This window comes from Ursus arctos, unplaced genomic scaffold (genome assembly GCF_023065955.2).
Source record: "Ursus arctos isolate Adak ecotype North America unplaced genomic scaffold, UrsArc2.0 scaffold_28, whole genome shotgun sequence".
Lineage (NCBI taxonomy): Eukaryota > Metazoa > Chordata > Mammalia > Carnivora > Ursidae > Ursus > Ursus arctos.
This window is the reverse complement of record NW_026622963.1, coordinates 9,061,553-9,077,242: the sequence shown is the minus strand read 5'-3', so window position 1 is coordinate 9,077,242 and position 15,690 is coordinate 9,061,553. Positions and strand designations below refer to the sequence as shown.

Here is a 15,690-nt window from a genome sequence, read left to right as displayed (position 1 = left end):
TGAGCCAGTCTTTTTTTTTTTTTCCCTCTCAAGCTAGCTTGAGCTAAGTTTCTATTATCTGCAATTGAAAGACTCCTCGAATATACATTCATTCGTGTATTCAGTAGTGCACTTAACTCTTCCCTGAGTACCTGGTAGGCAGGCACTTGGGGACAGAGAGACGACTAAGCTATGTGTCTGTCCTCAAGGAGCCTGCATCCCAATAGAGAAGTGCCCGTGAATCACTGCACTTCAATACAGTACGTTATTTAAGATACAGTGAGGGCTACCTGGACGTACCCCAGAGACATAATAACCCTAAAGGTGAGTCTGGAAAAATGATGAGCAGCTCCCCAGGTAGGTGGGCTGGGCAGGGTGGCTTCTCCCCAGCCCCAAGACACCTTCCTCCTGGCACTGCCTGGGTGCCTCTCAACCAGATCCCTTTGAAACAGTAGAAAATGAGCCCAAAGTTCAGGGTTCTGGTCTCAGCTCTGACACTGCTGTGCAATTTTTAACATGTGACTTCCCCTCTCTAAACTCCGTGTTCCCATGTATAAAAGAAATGCTCGGCTGGATCCTAGCGGAACTACATTAGAATGTTAAATCTTCACGTACCATATCCTTGAGGTCGAGCCAACTAGCTGCCAGCAGGTCACGCTGAAATGTACAAAATGACTGTGGCAGAAACCACCCGTTTCCCCCTCATGTCTATTCTCCTCTTCTATAGAAATTTTAGCTAGGCACATGGGCACTCAGCCGAAGACTACAGATCCCAGCCTGCCTTGCGGGGCAAAGGTGTGTCCATGTGACCATCTTCTGGCAAATAGGATGTGAGAGGAACTGATGTGTACAACGTCTGGGTCAGACCCTTAAAGAGAGGGAGCAAACCCTCTCTTGTCTCCTCCCCTTTCCCACTAGCTGGAACACAGCTGTGGTGACCATCCGAGGCAACACTCTGGGGACTTTAGAACAGTAAGACACAGGCCCCCGGAGGGGCTGCAGTATCAACCCTGGACGGACCCGGACCGTCACGTGGGTGAGAATAAGCATCTACTCTAGCGTCACTGTTATTTTGGGTCTTACTGACAGCATCTGAAGTGACTAATTTAGGGAGCCATCCCTCCCCTCCTTTCCCTCCTTCTCTCTCCTGCTCTTCCCACCCCATGAAAATTGCCATGTTCGGAGCAGCGAAAGGAAACCACATCTAAAATAGGTGCTTCAAAATATGAACTGGACACTATCTCATCTGAGTCCCTTAGTGATGCGTGGCCCGGCTCAGGAGAGATTTCAAGGGTACACCTGACCTGGCTTGGGGCTTGTTGTGTTTGTACGGGAGGGAGGGGCTGCGAGAGTCAGGGATGTCCCGAAGGCTCGAACAAGTGGGCACGTGGGGCACACATCTCCAGGTGGGGAGACCTGGAAATGAAGCATGTGTAGGAGGAAGGGCAATTCCTTCTGGGCTTGAGCTACAGACAGCATCCCTGCCAGATGTCACATGGTCTCCCGGACACACGGAGCTGGAGCTCAGAACAGGACGGGGAGCCACCCATGCATGGGGAGTGATGGGAGCCAACGTTGGGATCGTCGAGGGAGATCACGGAATGAGGAGAGGTCTGCCAACAAATTCTGGAGAATCTGCAGAGGTTAATGGTCAGGTATCAGAACAGGGAACCTCTCTCGGGCCCCCCTCACAACCCCTTTGTCCCCGCCAGTGATACATACTCACAGCCTCCCAAAGTCCACTGGCTCTGGGGCAGCTGTCACCAGTGGGAAGTAGCCTTATTCTGAGCCCACCTCTGTCTCTCGAACCTCCCCTGTCCTCCTTCGACCTTGTACTACTAGTCTGCCCCCTCCCTGCACCTTTTAGATCTTCTCCCTTGACGAGGCCACCGTGGGCAGCCATGCCACATTGTTCACCAAAATAACCCACAATAATAGCCTATCAAATCTGTGGCCAGTGACTGGGAGCCATGTACTCGCATTGCCGTGGACCCTCATCTCTGCCGTCCTCTCCTGATGCACTTGGGGAAGGGGTGGGACCCTATGGGATATTTCATTTGTGTCACTATCACATTTCATCCAGTTAAGCCGACTCCATCACCCCAACTGCCACGATCTTTTCTTTTAAATTGTGGCAAAATACATGGAGTGTGAACTTTACCCTTTCCACCACTGTAAATGTACAATTCAGTGGTGTGAAGTACAGTTACGGTGTTGTGTGGCCATGCCACGATTTTTTGCGGTACTGTTGTGACAGTTCCTGGCACCTAGAAGGTGCTCGATAATTTTGTGGTGGATGAAAAAAAAGCAAAATGAATGTCACCCAAAAAGGTTGCCCTCTTCTCCCCGCTTTGTTTCTTGTGTCATCAAGGTCCTCAGGAAGACCCCACAGCACTAGGTTTTGCCCCTGAATCAATGCCTATCCACCGTTCAAGGCTTTGGGATTAGGAATCTCCCTATTTGTGCTGCCACCCAACAGCCCATCACAGGTCTTATCCCGCTTCTGGTAGAGGGCCGGTCAAATGGGGAAGAACCAGACAAAAAAAAGGCTCCTCTGAAGAAAATGGACTCTTCTTCAAGTGCTCCATTAATAACCGGTTCCAGGATTTTGTCAGGGGTTAAGGACTCGATCGCCAATCTGTTGCTCCCATAATCTGCCTGCTTCCCTGTAAAACCGGTTATTTGCTCATCTCAAGTCTTCCAGCGTTCATTTACCTACTCACACAACAAACATGAAGTATTATGGGCAAGGAGGGTCAAGCAGGTCTCTGGAGGAGGGGACCCTCACCGCACTCTGAGAAAACAGGGACTCTGGGGAGTGGCTGTCAAGACGTGGGGCATGGGAGGTGGTCAGGGGGTGCTTAAGGATGGGTTCTGTACACAGTGGGAAACCCTGGAAGGCTACGGCCCCCACCCCTGCCTCTACCCCAGTTGTCCTGAAATACCCCCCACAGCTTCTCAGATATCTTATCCCCAAGTTCACTCCACACCAGGACAATCACAGGGGCCAGAAGACAAAGCCACTGAAAGCAGATGATCACCTCCCTACCTGGGCTGAACTTCAGTTCCTTCTTAACAGCCTCTGCAACTTCTTCCTTGACAAGGAAGCACAAAAGATGCTGAGCGGACCTTCTCGTCCTTCAGCAGTCAGTCTTGATACTCTTAGCAACTCTCCTCCAAGTCCTTTATTCTACAGTGCCTCTCTCTTATTCTACACCGATTCCTTCTAATAACAGGGCTCCCTGGTCCTGCAGGGAACCCAGTCCATGTGATGCTGTTGGGGCTGACCCCCAGCCTCGGGCCTCAGCGGGTGACCGGACCTGACTCATTGGAGAACCCTTGGTGATTGGCTCCAGAATGGGCCAATGAGCCAAACCACACCCAGTCGGACTTCCCAGGGCTGTTCTGCTGGCGTGAGCAGAAAAGACTCTTTCTGTAAAGGTCTGGATAGTAAGTATTTTAGACTTTGCAGGCCATCTGAGATCTGTCACAACCACTCAACCCTGCCATTGTAGCAGGGAGACAGGCATAGACAATGTATAAATGAATGAGCAGAGCCGTATTCCAACACAACTTTATTTATGGACACTCAGATTTGAATTGCATGTAATTTTCATGAATCACATGGGTTTTTTTTCAACCATGACAAATGTAAAAACCATTCTTAGCTGTGGGCTATACAATACAAAAACAAGTGGCAGAAGGTTTGGCCCATGGGCTGTGGTTTGTAGGAACTGGTTTACAGAAGCACTAGCTCCAGTCTCAAAGACACCCAGTTGGCAGCAAAAATGGGAACCAGTAGGGAACTGGTACATTGATGACGGCGCATCTATGTAATGGAATAGCATACCGCTTTTTAAAAGAACGTGTGCTAATGGAGAAATAAGTCCATGCCATACGTCACGTCGATAAAGTCTACTGTCAACTGTATGACCTCATTTCTGTATTAACAGATGGCCCCATGGCCCAGGTCTGGCCCCCTCCCTCTCTCTCCATCTCAGCATCACCTGTATTCCACTGCACACCCTTCCTCCTCCAGTGAGGAACCTCCTGGGGTTGGCTCCTAGGCCTTCTCCTCAAGTCTCTCTACTATTTTTTCCTAGATGATTTCATCCACTCCCATGGCTTTAAATATCGTTTATACGCTGGCAACTCCCAGATTTTCTTCTCCAAGCCCACACCTCTCATCTGAGCTCCAACTGTCCCCTAAACATCTCTTTGCCAGTGACTCACAGGCATCTCCCTCTTAACATGTCCCTCTTCGAACTCTTGATCTCCCCTCAAACCTATTCCTCCCCAGCTCTTCCTGCTCGGGAAAGGCACCACCCTCCACTCAAGCCAGAAACCCGAGTTTCTCTCGCCTCTACAATCCATCACCAAGAACAACCATCCCCAACCCCAAAATATATCTTCGGGGTTGGCAACCTACAGCCTGAGCCCCAAATCCAGCCCGCTGCCTGCTTTTGTTCAGCGCACCATTAAGAAAGGGTTTACTTTTTTAAACGGTTGGAAATCAAAAGAAGAATATCTCATGAGACATGGGAATTACGTGAAATGCAAATCTCAGTGTCTGTAAATAAAGTTTCATTGGCACGTAGCCACGTTTCATTTACGTATTGTCTGCGGCTGCTTTTGCAGACAACAGCAGAACCCAGCACTTGCAATCCGCGCAAAGCTTAACATTTTTACTTTCTGGTCCTTTGCAGAAAAAGTTTGCCGACGCCTGATACAGTTTCACCCTCTGTTTCTCTCCACCTGTGCTGCTCTCTCTTCTCTCCCAAGTGCTCATCACCTCTTGCTTGGATGACCACACATGTTTCTTCACTGGTCTCTCTACTTTCCCTCTCGTCTCCCCACCCGGTTCTACCGCCCAGTCTTGACTCTACGTAGCAACTGCTGTAAAAACATAACTGCATCAGGCCATCACTTCCAATTTTAAATCAGCTCCTCCATGGCCCACAGAGCCCTACCTGGTCTGGCCTTACTCACCTCCCCAGCCTCACCTCCTCCCATCTGCCCTTCCCCACAGTGGCCTCTTTCAGGTCCTACAACAGGGGATCCTCTTCTCATGGGTTTTTGCAAACACAGTTCCTTCTTCCTGGATGACATGGGTAACACCTCTTTATCCCGAGAGTCACCTCGGCAGAAAAGCCAGGCAGAGATCAGCCACTCCGGGAGAGTCTTTGTTATTCATTACACAGTTTTCTTTTGCTCGTGTCATACTGGAACCTCCCTGAGAAGGAACAGCGTCTGCTCTATTGACGATTGTATCCTTAATTCCAGTGAGGTCCTGGCACATGGTGAGTGCTCAGTGCAGTGTGGAATGAATGAAGCGGCCATGTGTTTAGAGAGAGATGGATGTTTGCATATGGGAAAGGGTCTGGAAGTGTGATAGTGAACCCAACTCCGGGGGCACAGGAACGAGGGCAAGCATCTACTCCTACTTCTTAGTTGATACACTTCTGTGACTTGTAATGAGCATGTAATTCCTTTGCAATTAACAAAAAGGAAAACAGCAACTTTGAAGATTTTTATAGATTTCAGACCAAGCTCCAGCACTCACTTGCTAGGCTCCCTGGGGCAAACCCATTGCTTCTCTGCATCTTTGTCTCCCAACCCTCAAAGGAAGAAGTGAGCCCTGGTGTTTAAGGAGATGACTTTGGAATAGGAGACACAGTTTCAAATCCAGACTCTGCTACTTCCTAGTCATGAGACTTTGGGAAAACATCCTCTCTGACCCTCAGTTTGCTCATTTATAAAATAAGGACTGTAAATTACCCTCTTAGGATGATTATAGGACAGCTGGGAATAGCCCCCTGTTGACTTCCCTTTTCCTGACGATCTGAGTCAGTTTGGGCCTTTGTGTTGATGGAATCATTAAGCCACCTTGCCTGCCCTAGGGTACAGCTTGGGCTCAGGAACAGGCAGCCCTGTGTTCTAATTCTGACTCAAAGTTTTTCTAGACACATGACCAAGAATAAATGACTTAACCTCTTTGAGACTTGATTCCCCATCTCTAAAACAGGAGTAACAACCCCTACCCCACAAGGGCTGCTATGAGAATAAGACCATATAGGAAAGCACCTAGCACCACCGAACAGCACTGACAGTTACTCCTGTTATCATTGCCGTAGTCATGGGGACAAGGCCTCCTGGGCACCCCCGCCCCTGCACTGTCACACCCTCTCCCCAGCCAAGAGCTCCTCTGCCGGGCTAAACTTTCAGGCCCCCCACCCCCTCACACATTCCAGCATCTCCCGGCGGAAGCCCCACTTCCTGGGAGCCCTGCTTCTCAGAGGTACTGTCTTTTCCTACTCCAGGCCTCCCAATAAAAAATGTTTCTCATTCCCCACTCCTAGCAGGTTTCCCTCTGACATACGCTCCGAATCCCTCAGAAAGGCCAAATATCCAAGGGAATTAGGGGTGTGGAGGAGGCATCCGTTCTCCGGACTGCAAAGAGAATGAGAGGGAGAGTGGGGGCAGCTGGCTGGGAGCACAGGTCAGACCTGGAGGGTCGCGGAGGGACTCCAGAGGCATAAGTGTGCTGAAGACCAGGCCTCTGGAAAAGCAAGCACTCCCACGGATGACTCAGACTGGGATACCTGCCCTCTCCGGTCAGGCCTGCCCTCTCCCCAGCTCTTCAGATGAGCTCTCCCTGCCTTGCTGTGGGGACGTTCAGCATGTCTCACCAGACTCCAGAACGAGGGGTGAAGCCCGTGCCTGCCTCCAGAGTGGCAGAAAGAGCCTGTTCTGGGGACAGACAGCATTCCAGGTCTAGTATGTGCCAGCTGTGTGTCTTTGGGCACGTGACTTCCCCTTTCTGGGCTCTGGCTTCCCCATCTATACAACGGAGCTAATGACACTCCACTTCGGAGGACTGACATGATTAAATGCGATGATGTCTATGAAGCGTCCAGCACAACCCCACCCCAACACCTGGAAACTCAAGCTCCTAGCTGGAACCTCATACTGCAAGAGTGGCAACACTGGGGTGTGGCAGCCAGGGGTTGCAGAAAAACACATGCGGCCCTGTCCCAGATGTTTGATGCATCTGAGACCAAAGGAAATTTCTCACGGATCACGTCCATCAGTTCCCACCCTCCTACTTCCCACAGGCCCAGGCTATGCCTTCCTCTTCTGCTAGTGGACCTCCCGGGCACTCCTGCCCTGGGGTGTGCAGAGGACAGCAATGAGAAGTGGCCACCCACTCAGAGGATAAGCTCATGGGCAGTGACATCATCCTGCCTGCCCTTCCTCCTCCTCCCCTGACCCCATGACTCAAGTCCACAGCCTCAGGCCCCACGTGGTCATAATCTTGGAGGCCGTTTGGATTTGGATCATTTTTCTAACCAAGAACCAGCCAGCAGCAGGCCAGAGACATTCTACAACACTTTCTAGGAGTGGCCTTAGGTGCTGTGGAATCCCAGCTCACAGCTCTATGGTCATCCTGCCATTCTGACCCCAAGCCGTATTGCTTAGCTCACGGTCAAGGCCAAATTCTGCTCCAAGGAATGGAGATTTATTTATGGCTCCAGACAAGACACGATTACAGGTTAAGGATGGAGGAATTCCCCCAGGAAGGCTCAGAAGTCAACCTCACCAGAGTAAGGACACAGCCTCCTCACAAGGGACGACACTTCTATAAATGTCCTTTCCACAAACGTCCAAGCACCCAACCCAGCTGCCAGGCACCTGAGCATCTCAGACATTCAGCCGATCTGCTTCCATTGCGTGACTGGTCAGAGCTGCAGAGGGCCAGGGACAGGAAGGAAAAACAGGTCCACAAATCCCAGCACCCCTTCCCGCCCTCAGGCTTGCATTAACACGGGCTTCTCACCTCTAACAAGCCGGATGGCTGATTTCTTGCAGCACAGGAGTCTGGAGTAAATTGGAAAGCTACACTGAAGGCAAGCAGGAGAAACCACCAGTGATGTCATCGAGGAGAGGAAAGAACTCCAAACAGCAGTCAAGGGATCGATAAAAGCATGGCTGAAGCCACTTAGTGCAAAGCTCACTCCTACAAGAGTCGCCTACAGCCCCTTAGTGCCAAATCTGACATTCACAGCACTGACCCGAAGTCTTGAAGAAAAATTTCACTGACGTCAGGAGTGTCCTGATGTCAAACTACGATGTACGTAATACAGGAAAGATTTCCATGCTTGAGAGTTAACAGCAGCGTTAGTGCTAAAGCTTGGCAACTCTAGATATCAGGGAAGTGTACTCATCCCAAATATTCCCATTCTCAGAGGAGCTGGAAATATGAGCCATCACTCACAGCCGGCAGCCCCAGAGCCCTCCACCCCTCCCACCACTCCAATGGGCCCAACCCATCCGACAAGTTTCAGCTTCAATTTCAAGTTCGGACTTCAATTTCCCTCAGCCTCCCCAAGTGTCCCACCTACGCGCAGGCCCCCACACTGCAAGGAAGGCTGCGCAGCATCGGTTTTCCTAGGGATTTCTGGGAGGCCGGAGGGAACGAGAGCAGGCTGGGCTAAATGAAGAACTCTCTTACAGACAGAACAGCTTCATGATTTTCTCACACAGAAGCCAACTGCTGAAGACATGCGTTTAAGAAAAGGACCCGGGGGGCGCCTGGGTGGCACAGCGGTTAAGCGTCTGCTTTCGGCTCAGGGCGTGATCCCGGCGTTATGGGATCGAGTCCCACATCAGGCTCCTCCGTTGTGAGCCTGCTTCTTCCTCTCCCACTCCCCCTGCTTGTGTTCCCTCTCTCGCTGGCTGTCTCTATCTCTGTCAAATAAATAAATAAAATCTTAAAAAAAAAATAAAAAAAGAAAAGAAAAGGACCCGGGCCTTAATTTAATGATGAAATTGACTCATTTACAATTATTCACACCCAATTTGAAGGTAAAGAGTTTTTCTCAACCAGGTCAGACAAACCCTTCCCCTCTTCCCCCAATCGTTTCTGCTTTACTATTTGCCTAACGTTTTCCCCCAGTGATAGACCCATCCATATCTGAGTCATCTGTCACGCATTTCTCATTAGGGCAGGTCTGGCTTAGAAATAATCCCCTTTTCTGGCAGTTTGCTGCCTTAGGCCACCAAACCTGCCAACTCCCTCGCTAAACAGCGTTCTGAGGGCCTCGGGACACTGAGATTCAACTCCCTTCCCTCTAGTGTGTCCCCACCCTGGGTCCCCACCTTCCAGACACCGAGTTCCCCGTCTCCTCTCCGTCCTACCTCCTCCACCATGTCTTGGAGACTTCCCGAGCCCTAATTGCCCCATCCTGCTCCCTCGTGTTCGCCTCCCACCCCCAACACCTATTCACCCCTTCACCCAGGTCAGCTGTCCCTACCTGTTCTTTTCAGAATCTGTCCCCCTGGAGCCCACTGCTGCCCGCGTAAGTCCTCTCTATTCTGTCCTTCAGGGCCAAGAAGAGTGGGCCTCCCTTTCCCAATCCTCCCCGGCAGCTCTCCCTCCTAGGAGCTGGTGTTTTCCTCTGCAGGGCCCTCTGGAGGGCCCAGGAGACCCTGCTTCCCTGCCAACCCCGGCTGGCTTCGTTGAGCTTTCCGGAATCATCAACACAGTGCGACAGATCTGCCCCCATGCCCCTGCACGCCCAGGGCCCAGGTAATCACGAGCACCCACCAGTCTCCTGCAGGACCTCCCGGAGGAGGGCAGGTCCCACTGTGCCCCAGCCCCTTCGGCGGCAAGGTTGGGGCGGGGTTGGGTTGTGGCGGCCCCCGCTGCCTCGGGGCCCAGAACCCGGCTGCGCCGCGGACCCGGGGCGGGGGCCCGGCGCGGGTGCCCAGCGAGGGAGGGCACAGCACGCGGTCCGGGGGCCCCGCACCGCTCGGCCGCAGACAAAGGCCGCCCCTACCCGCGCGGGCCCGCGCCACGCAAGCACTCACCGCGCCGCGGCCGGCTCTCGGGACGCGGGGACGCGGGGACGCGGCGGAGCGCTGCTGAGTCGCCGCCGCCGCGAGGCCGGGCCCGAGTGGGGGTCGGGGGCGGCCCCGCGAGGCCGAGGGGCGGGGCGGGCTGGAGGAAGCCGCGGGCCCGGAAAGGCAGCCCGGGTGCGCCCCAGAGGCCGGATTGGCCCCGCGGCGGCGGTCCGGGGCAGAGGCCTGAGCCCGCCCGCTGGGCAGGGCATCGGCCCGGACCCCGCCCCTGACCCCAAACCAGATCCTGGACTCTGGCCAGGGGGCGCTGGTCTGCCCGTGCCCATCCCCCGCCCCGTTCCCACACTCCCAAGATCCGACGTGTGTTTTCTGCGAGAGGGGACAGGTGACTGACCGCTGACCCCCCCACCCTCCAGACGGCTGACCGCAGAGCCGGATCCCGGATCCCGCGGGCCGACCCCAGTTCTGTGTTCTCCCTCCTCCCTGGGCTGGTCCCGCTGCCTGGAAAGGGTTAACTCGACTGCGAGGAATTAAGAGCTGCAGGGAGCTCTCTATAAATACAGTGTCGTGGGCGCCTGAGCCAACCGCAGGGTAATTTCCACTGAGCTGGTTTTCCTCTTTTCCTCCCACCCACGGCCACCCGACCAGCCCTGCCCCCAGCCCCAGGCCAGGCTCCAACAGGGGGAGCAGCTCTGATCCCCGTGCCTGGGCTCTGTCCTTGGAGGCCCCAGCTCCAGCCTGGGAGGAGATTGGGGGGGGGGGGGGCAGGTCAGGCCCTTGCCTTAGCACATCCTGTCCCTGCACCTGCTCTCTGGCCTGTTCTTCATCAGTTATGGACAGGAACAGCTAAAGCCTAGCGAGGCTTCTGTGGGCCAGGGTCTAGACTCCAAGCTTTCCCTGCTGGGCCTCTTTAGATCCTCAAAACAGCCCCACCAGATAGATAACGTTATCCCCATTTTACAGGTGAGAAACCTGAGGCTGGATGAAAGGACTCTAAGCTCCTGCTTTTGCCAGGCCCACCACCAAGTGGCAGCAGAGAAAGGGGAGGGGGCTCAGGAAATGGGAATGAATGCACGTGCATCTCTGTAAGCTGTTGTAACCACTTATAAGCTCTTTACTATTTTATCTCATTTAATACTCACAACTCAGTGAGGGGAATGCCATTATTATCCTCATTTTGACAAATAAAAAAATTGAGACAAACAGATTAATAACTTACTAGAGGATAAAACTATTAAGTGGAGGAACAGGATTTGCCCCCTTGAATTTAAGCGCTGAATGCAAATTTAATTCTGTGTCTCTGTATGTGTGTGTCTGTGTGTGTGTGTGTGTGTCTGTGTGTGGCAGTGGTGCATGGGTATGTGTGTTTGTAAGCAACTCTGTATTTGAATCTATGTGCACATGTGTTTCTTTTTCTTTTTTTTAAGATTTTATTTATTTATTGGACAGAGAGAGACACAGCAAGAGAGGGAACACCAGCAGGAGGAGTGGGAGAGGAAGAAGCAGGCTTCCTGCTGAGCAGGGAGCCCAATGTGGGGCTCGATCCCAGGACCCTGGGATCATGACCCGAGCCGAAGGCAGACGCTTAACGACTGAGCCACCCAGGCGCCCCGCACATGTGTTTCTGAATGCAAGTTTGATAGCGGCTATGTCTGTGTAACTGCTTTGAGGGATGGGGGCAGACAGCAGAGGTTCAAGGCCCGGCCATCTGGCCCAGAGTCCTCAGAGGTCATGAGCCTTCCCACCAATCCACACCACTCCCCCTACCCTATCAGGCCCTGTCCAATATGGGCCTGATCTCATAGATCTCAGGATGAGCAGCCCCCACCAGACCCCACAACCTGGGAAGAAACATCCAAGGAAGAGGTGTCTTTAGATTGAGAGAGCCAGGATCCCTGCAGCTGGACCCTGGAAGTGGCACAGAACTAATCTGGAAGAATGTACTCTCCTTCCCTCCACCAAGAGTCAATGCTGTGCCTTGTGCCCTGCAGTGGTGACACAGGTCCTGTCCCAGAGGACTTACAGTCTGGCAGCAGAGGTATGACTCAGCCGTGATGGACAATAAAGGGATAGCACAGGGCAGTTCATATTGGTGTGGAGCAGGGGGAAGACTTTTATCGTAATTGCTTGAGAGAACAGGTCAGGAGGAAAGGAAGTGAGTACTGCCTCTCATTCCTGGAAGCAGTGGCTTGAGAGGGTACTGATCCCCCTGAAAGGCTAAACAGCTAGGGCAGGGAGTAGACAGAGTGTCTGCAGGACAGGCTCAGCTTAGACTCAGACACCTGGCCTTGACACAAGCGGCTGCAGTGACTGTCCCAGCAGACAGGAATCTCCGCAGTGCAGAGAGTGTTTTTCTATGCCTAGTCAAAAATACATCATTTCCCAGGCTCCCTTGCAGCTAGAAGTGGCCACGTGACTCACTGTGGCCAATGAGATGGAAGTGAAACTCATTGGTTGGGGCTTTGGGAAAAATCTGTTAAAGGAATAGGTTTATGCTACAGAAGACAGCATTCAAAAAATTAAAAATAGAATCACTGTGGCATCCAACAATCCCACTTCTGAGTACAAACCCACAAGACTGAAAGCAAGGTCTCAAAGAGCTATTTGTATACCCACGTCCACAGCAGCATTATTCACAATGACCAAAAAGTAGAAACAACCCAAGTGGCCGTCAGTAGATGAACGGATAAGCCAAATGTGGTAATACGTATAATGGGACATTATTCAGCCTTCAGAAGGAAGGAAATTCTGACACAAACTACGCCGTAGATGAAACTCGAAAGCACGATGCTAAGTGAACTAAGCCGGTCCCCAAAAGACAAGTACTGTATGATTCCACTTACATAAGTTCCCCAAAGTGGTCAAATTCCTAGCGACAGAGAGAAGTGTGGTTGCCAGGGCCTGGAGGAGGAGGGGACGGCAGGGGGGTGGGGGTGCTGTTTAGCGGATACGGAGTTGGTTTTGCGAGATAAAAAGAGTTCTGGAGATGGGTTGCACAACAGTCCGAATGTACGGAACGCTACCGAACCGTGCACTTAGAAATGGTTAAGATGGTACATTTTACCGCGTGTATATTTTACCACAATTAAACATTTTTCAGAGTAAATAAGGAGAGGGCCTAGCGGGCACGTGCCTTTGCCTTTTGCCTTTTGCTCTTCTGTTTCTTTGTGCCTGAAGGGCAGACGCACAGCCGGCTGTAGAGCCGCCATCCTGCAGCTCCGGGGACAAAAGCTAAGGGTGGCCAGGAGAAAGTCAGAAGCAGTCTGGTTCCCCAAAGTACCGTGGATTGCTCCCAGCCCTTGGCCTTGCCCCCAGAGTTGCCATCGCTCATTCAGGATTGATGCGGGATGACTAGTGACGCTCCACGCTCTCGTCCTCCCCAGGCTCGCTGCAAGGAACATCAGATCATCATTCTGGCAAAGGGAGGCGATGTTCTGACCCCCTTATTACTTTCCCCGGAACAGAAATTTCTGAGTTGCCGATAAAATTCAGAGGTGGCTTCCTCTTGCCTCCTTAACATACAAAAGGACGTGTATTTTCCTCATCTATTTGAATACCCTTAAATCAAGCAAACGGGATTCCTTCACCTAGCTAAATGGGGGGGGGGGGGTTTGGGCTCCTTAGAGCAGCTAAGCAGCTCAACTTTCAGAAAGCAGCTCAGAGACATTGGCGGGCCTCCCCTAAGAACAATACCCAGAACTCTTCCATTTCCCTAAGAAAGAAAAATCAAGTCTTGGCCATGCTGGGGGCTGCCCGTTTGGGCATTTTTTCCAAGTTCTCTGTGACACTTACCAGTAACTTGGCCTTGGCCTCCCCTTACTCAGGCTGCACATTACCTCCAGACTTGTTTGTATTCTCAGGTCTCAAGTCCTTGATGTTTTGGCAAAGGCCACCACCCCACCCAGCCCCACCCAGCCCCACCCACTCATTTAAGGCGCACAGGGCTGCCATTTGGAGCCAGCCAGCCAGCCCAGACTGTCTCAGGCAACCAAGTTTCCCCTAAATGACCGGATCCAGTGTAGGGTTGAATACAGAGCATAGTGACCAGGGCACGTTCCTGCTTTCTGCTTTCTTATTCCTGGCACTTGACTGTTGGCGTAGACTTCAGGTGTCCAGATCCAAACACTTCCAGCTGGAAGCATCTGGCCTGCAAAATAGAAGCAGCCTGAAAAAAGAGGAGAACTGACCCTTCAAGAACACCTTACCCCCCCCCCATCCAGTACATACGCTGCAAAATAACAAAACGTCTTCTAACCTGCCTTGTATGTCCAGCTGCCCCCATCTGACCCACTGTCCCCTCTTCTTCCCTGGCCACCCTCTCCAGTATCTCTCCTCCCCTGTCCCGGGTGGCAGCTTTCACCTCCTCCTGCTTTCTTCCTCCTTCTCCGGCCCGCGCTTCCGGTGCTCCGGATACGAGAACTCCATCTTGGAGTCCGTCCTGCTGCTGGAGGCTCAGGGTGGTTCTCCAAACAGGAGGGCTGGGACGGAGTTAAGAAGCAAAACAACAAAAGTAAAAGAGCACTGTGGTGCCAGGAGATGTTTCCCCTCATATTGGGAGTTGTTTTGGGTTTTTTTTTCTGATGACTTCTGGTCACGTGCAAATAACCCAGTTATCAGCACTTGCACAACCCCGAGAGTGAGTGCCTCCTTCAGTGTTGCGTCACAGGGGCCTCATTTATGTCCCCCTGGCCCTGGTCCGGCTCCCAGGTTTGGCCTATGGCAGGCTCAGAGGAGAGAGCACAGAACAAAACAAGTTAAGGGATCCAGCTAGAAGGATAAGACCAAGAGCCCCGGGCTTGGAGAACAAGGGGCCCCTCATGAGAAGCCAGCAGTGGAGACCTTCCTAGGGAAGACAGTGGATAAGCCACTTGAAATCCAGAAATCCTAGTCTCAATCCAGGTGCTAAATCTTTAACACTAGTATTGGTTTTTCAGTTACGGGGACTCACGATGGTCATGTGGTTTTAGTTGGACTTGCGATACCGTGTCTGGACATCTTCAGGACATCTGACCATGGTCCCAGCCCTGGTACCGATGCAAGGGAAAGCTGAGCTGCCCCAACAGTGAGAACAGTTTATTCTGTCCTCCTGAGTGAGGCATTATTCGCCTGCTAGTTTTTTTTATTTTTTATTTTTTGGAGAGTGAGAGAGAAAGCAGGCAAGGGGAGGGTGGGCAGAGGGAAAGGGAGAGAGTCTTTTTTTTTTTTTTTAGATTTTATTTATTTATTTGAGAGAGAATGAGAGTGTGAGTGGGGGAGGGGCAGAGAGACAAGCAGACTCCCCAGTGAGTGGGGAGCCCAATGCAGGGCTTGATCCCAGGACGCCAAGATCACGACCTGAGCAGAAGGCAGACCCTTAACCAACTGACTGAGCCACCCAGGTGCCCCCAGAGAGAGAGAATCTGAAGCAGGCTCCAGGCCCCAGCACGGAGCCCGACGCAGGGCTCAATCTCATGACACTGAGATCATGACCTGAGCCGAAATCAAGAGTCAGACACTGAACCGACTCAGGCACCCCAGCCAAACCCTCATTTCTGAGGCAGGATGACTGACTGCCAATCCCAGCCCCCTTCTCTTGCTGGCTACCCTCAGCCCACTCTCCCTGTCATGTGGAGACATGCGGGATGTGATGAAAGTGGTCCTTCCTGGACCATGCCTTGGGTGTGGCTTGGTGGCCCTTCGGGTCTCTGATCCTGGAGAGAAGCCCAGTCTGAGGTAAGCAGGCTGTATGAGCGGCAGCGTCCCCAGCCAGCCCTCTGACAGTTTCCCTCCCATCCTGTTTCTGCCACCAGAATGGGCTCTCTCCCCACTGGCCCAATCCCCGCGGACACTCACTACATCAGGCGTGGGGAT

At 52.4% G+C, this 15,690-nt stretch overlaps 1 protein-coding gene and 2 long non-coding RNA genes across 5 annotated transcripts in view; 1 reads left to right on the top strand and 2 right to left on the bottom strand.

Annotated features, from left to right (window-relative positions):
* Positions 1-10,056, bottom strand: part of CD276 (CD276 molecule) — a 29,730-nt gene extending 19,674 nt beyond the window's left edge. Inside the window, exon 1 of one of the 3 annotated variants that reach the window (XM_048221766.2) lies at positions 9,850-10,056. The gene's annotated coding sequence lies outside the window, so the exon portion shown is untranslated. Of the gene's footprint in view, positions 1-3,028; positions 8,250-9,849 lie in introns of those variants that run through there. The other 2 variants (XM_048221773.2, XM_048221762.2) reach the window with 2 other exon arrangements.
* Positions 9,047-10,976, top strand: LOC125283067 (uncharacterized). The gene is made up of 3 exons (XR_007190610.2): positions 9,047-9,568; positions 10,257-10,431; positions 10,804-10,976. It is a non-coding gene; the product is annotated as an uncharacterized LOC125283067 (long non-coding RNA).
* On the bottom strand, positions 10,954-14,378 carry LOC130541955 (uncharacterized). Its single transcript, XR_008956102.1, has 3 exons — positions 14,201-14,378; positions 13,633-13,987; positions 10,954-13,228 (listed from the first exon to the last, which is right to left on the bottom strand). It is a non-coding gene; the product is annotated as an uncharacterized LOC130541955 (long non-coding RNA).
* Positions 14,379-15,690: the final 1,312 nt, after the last annotated feature.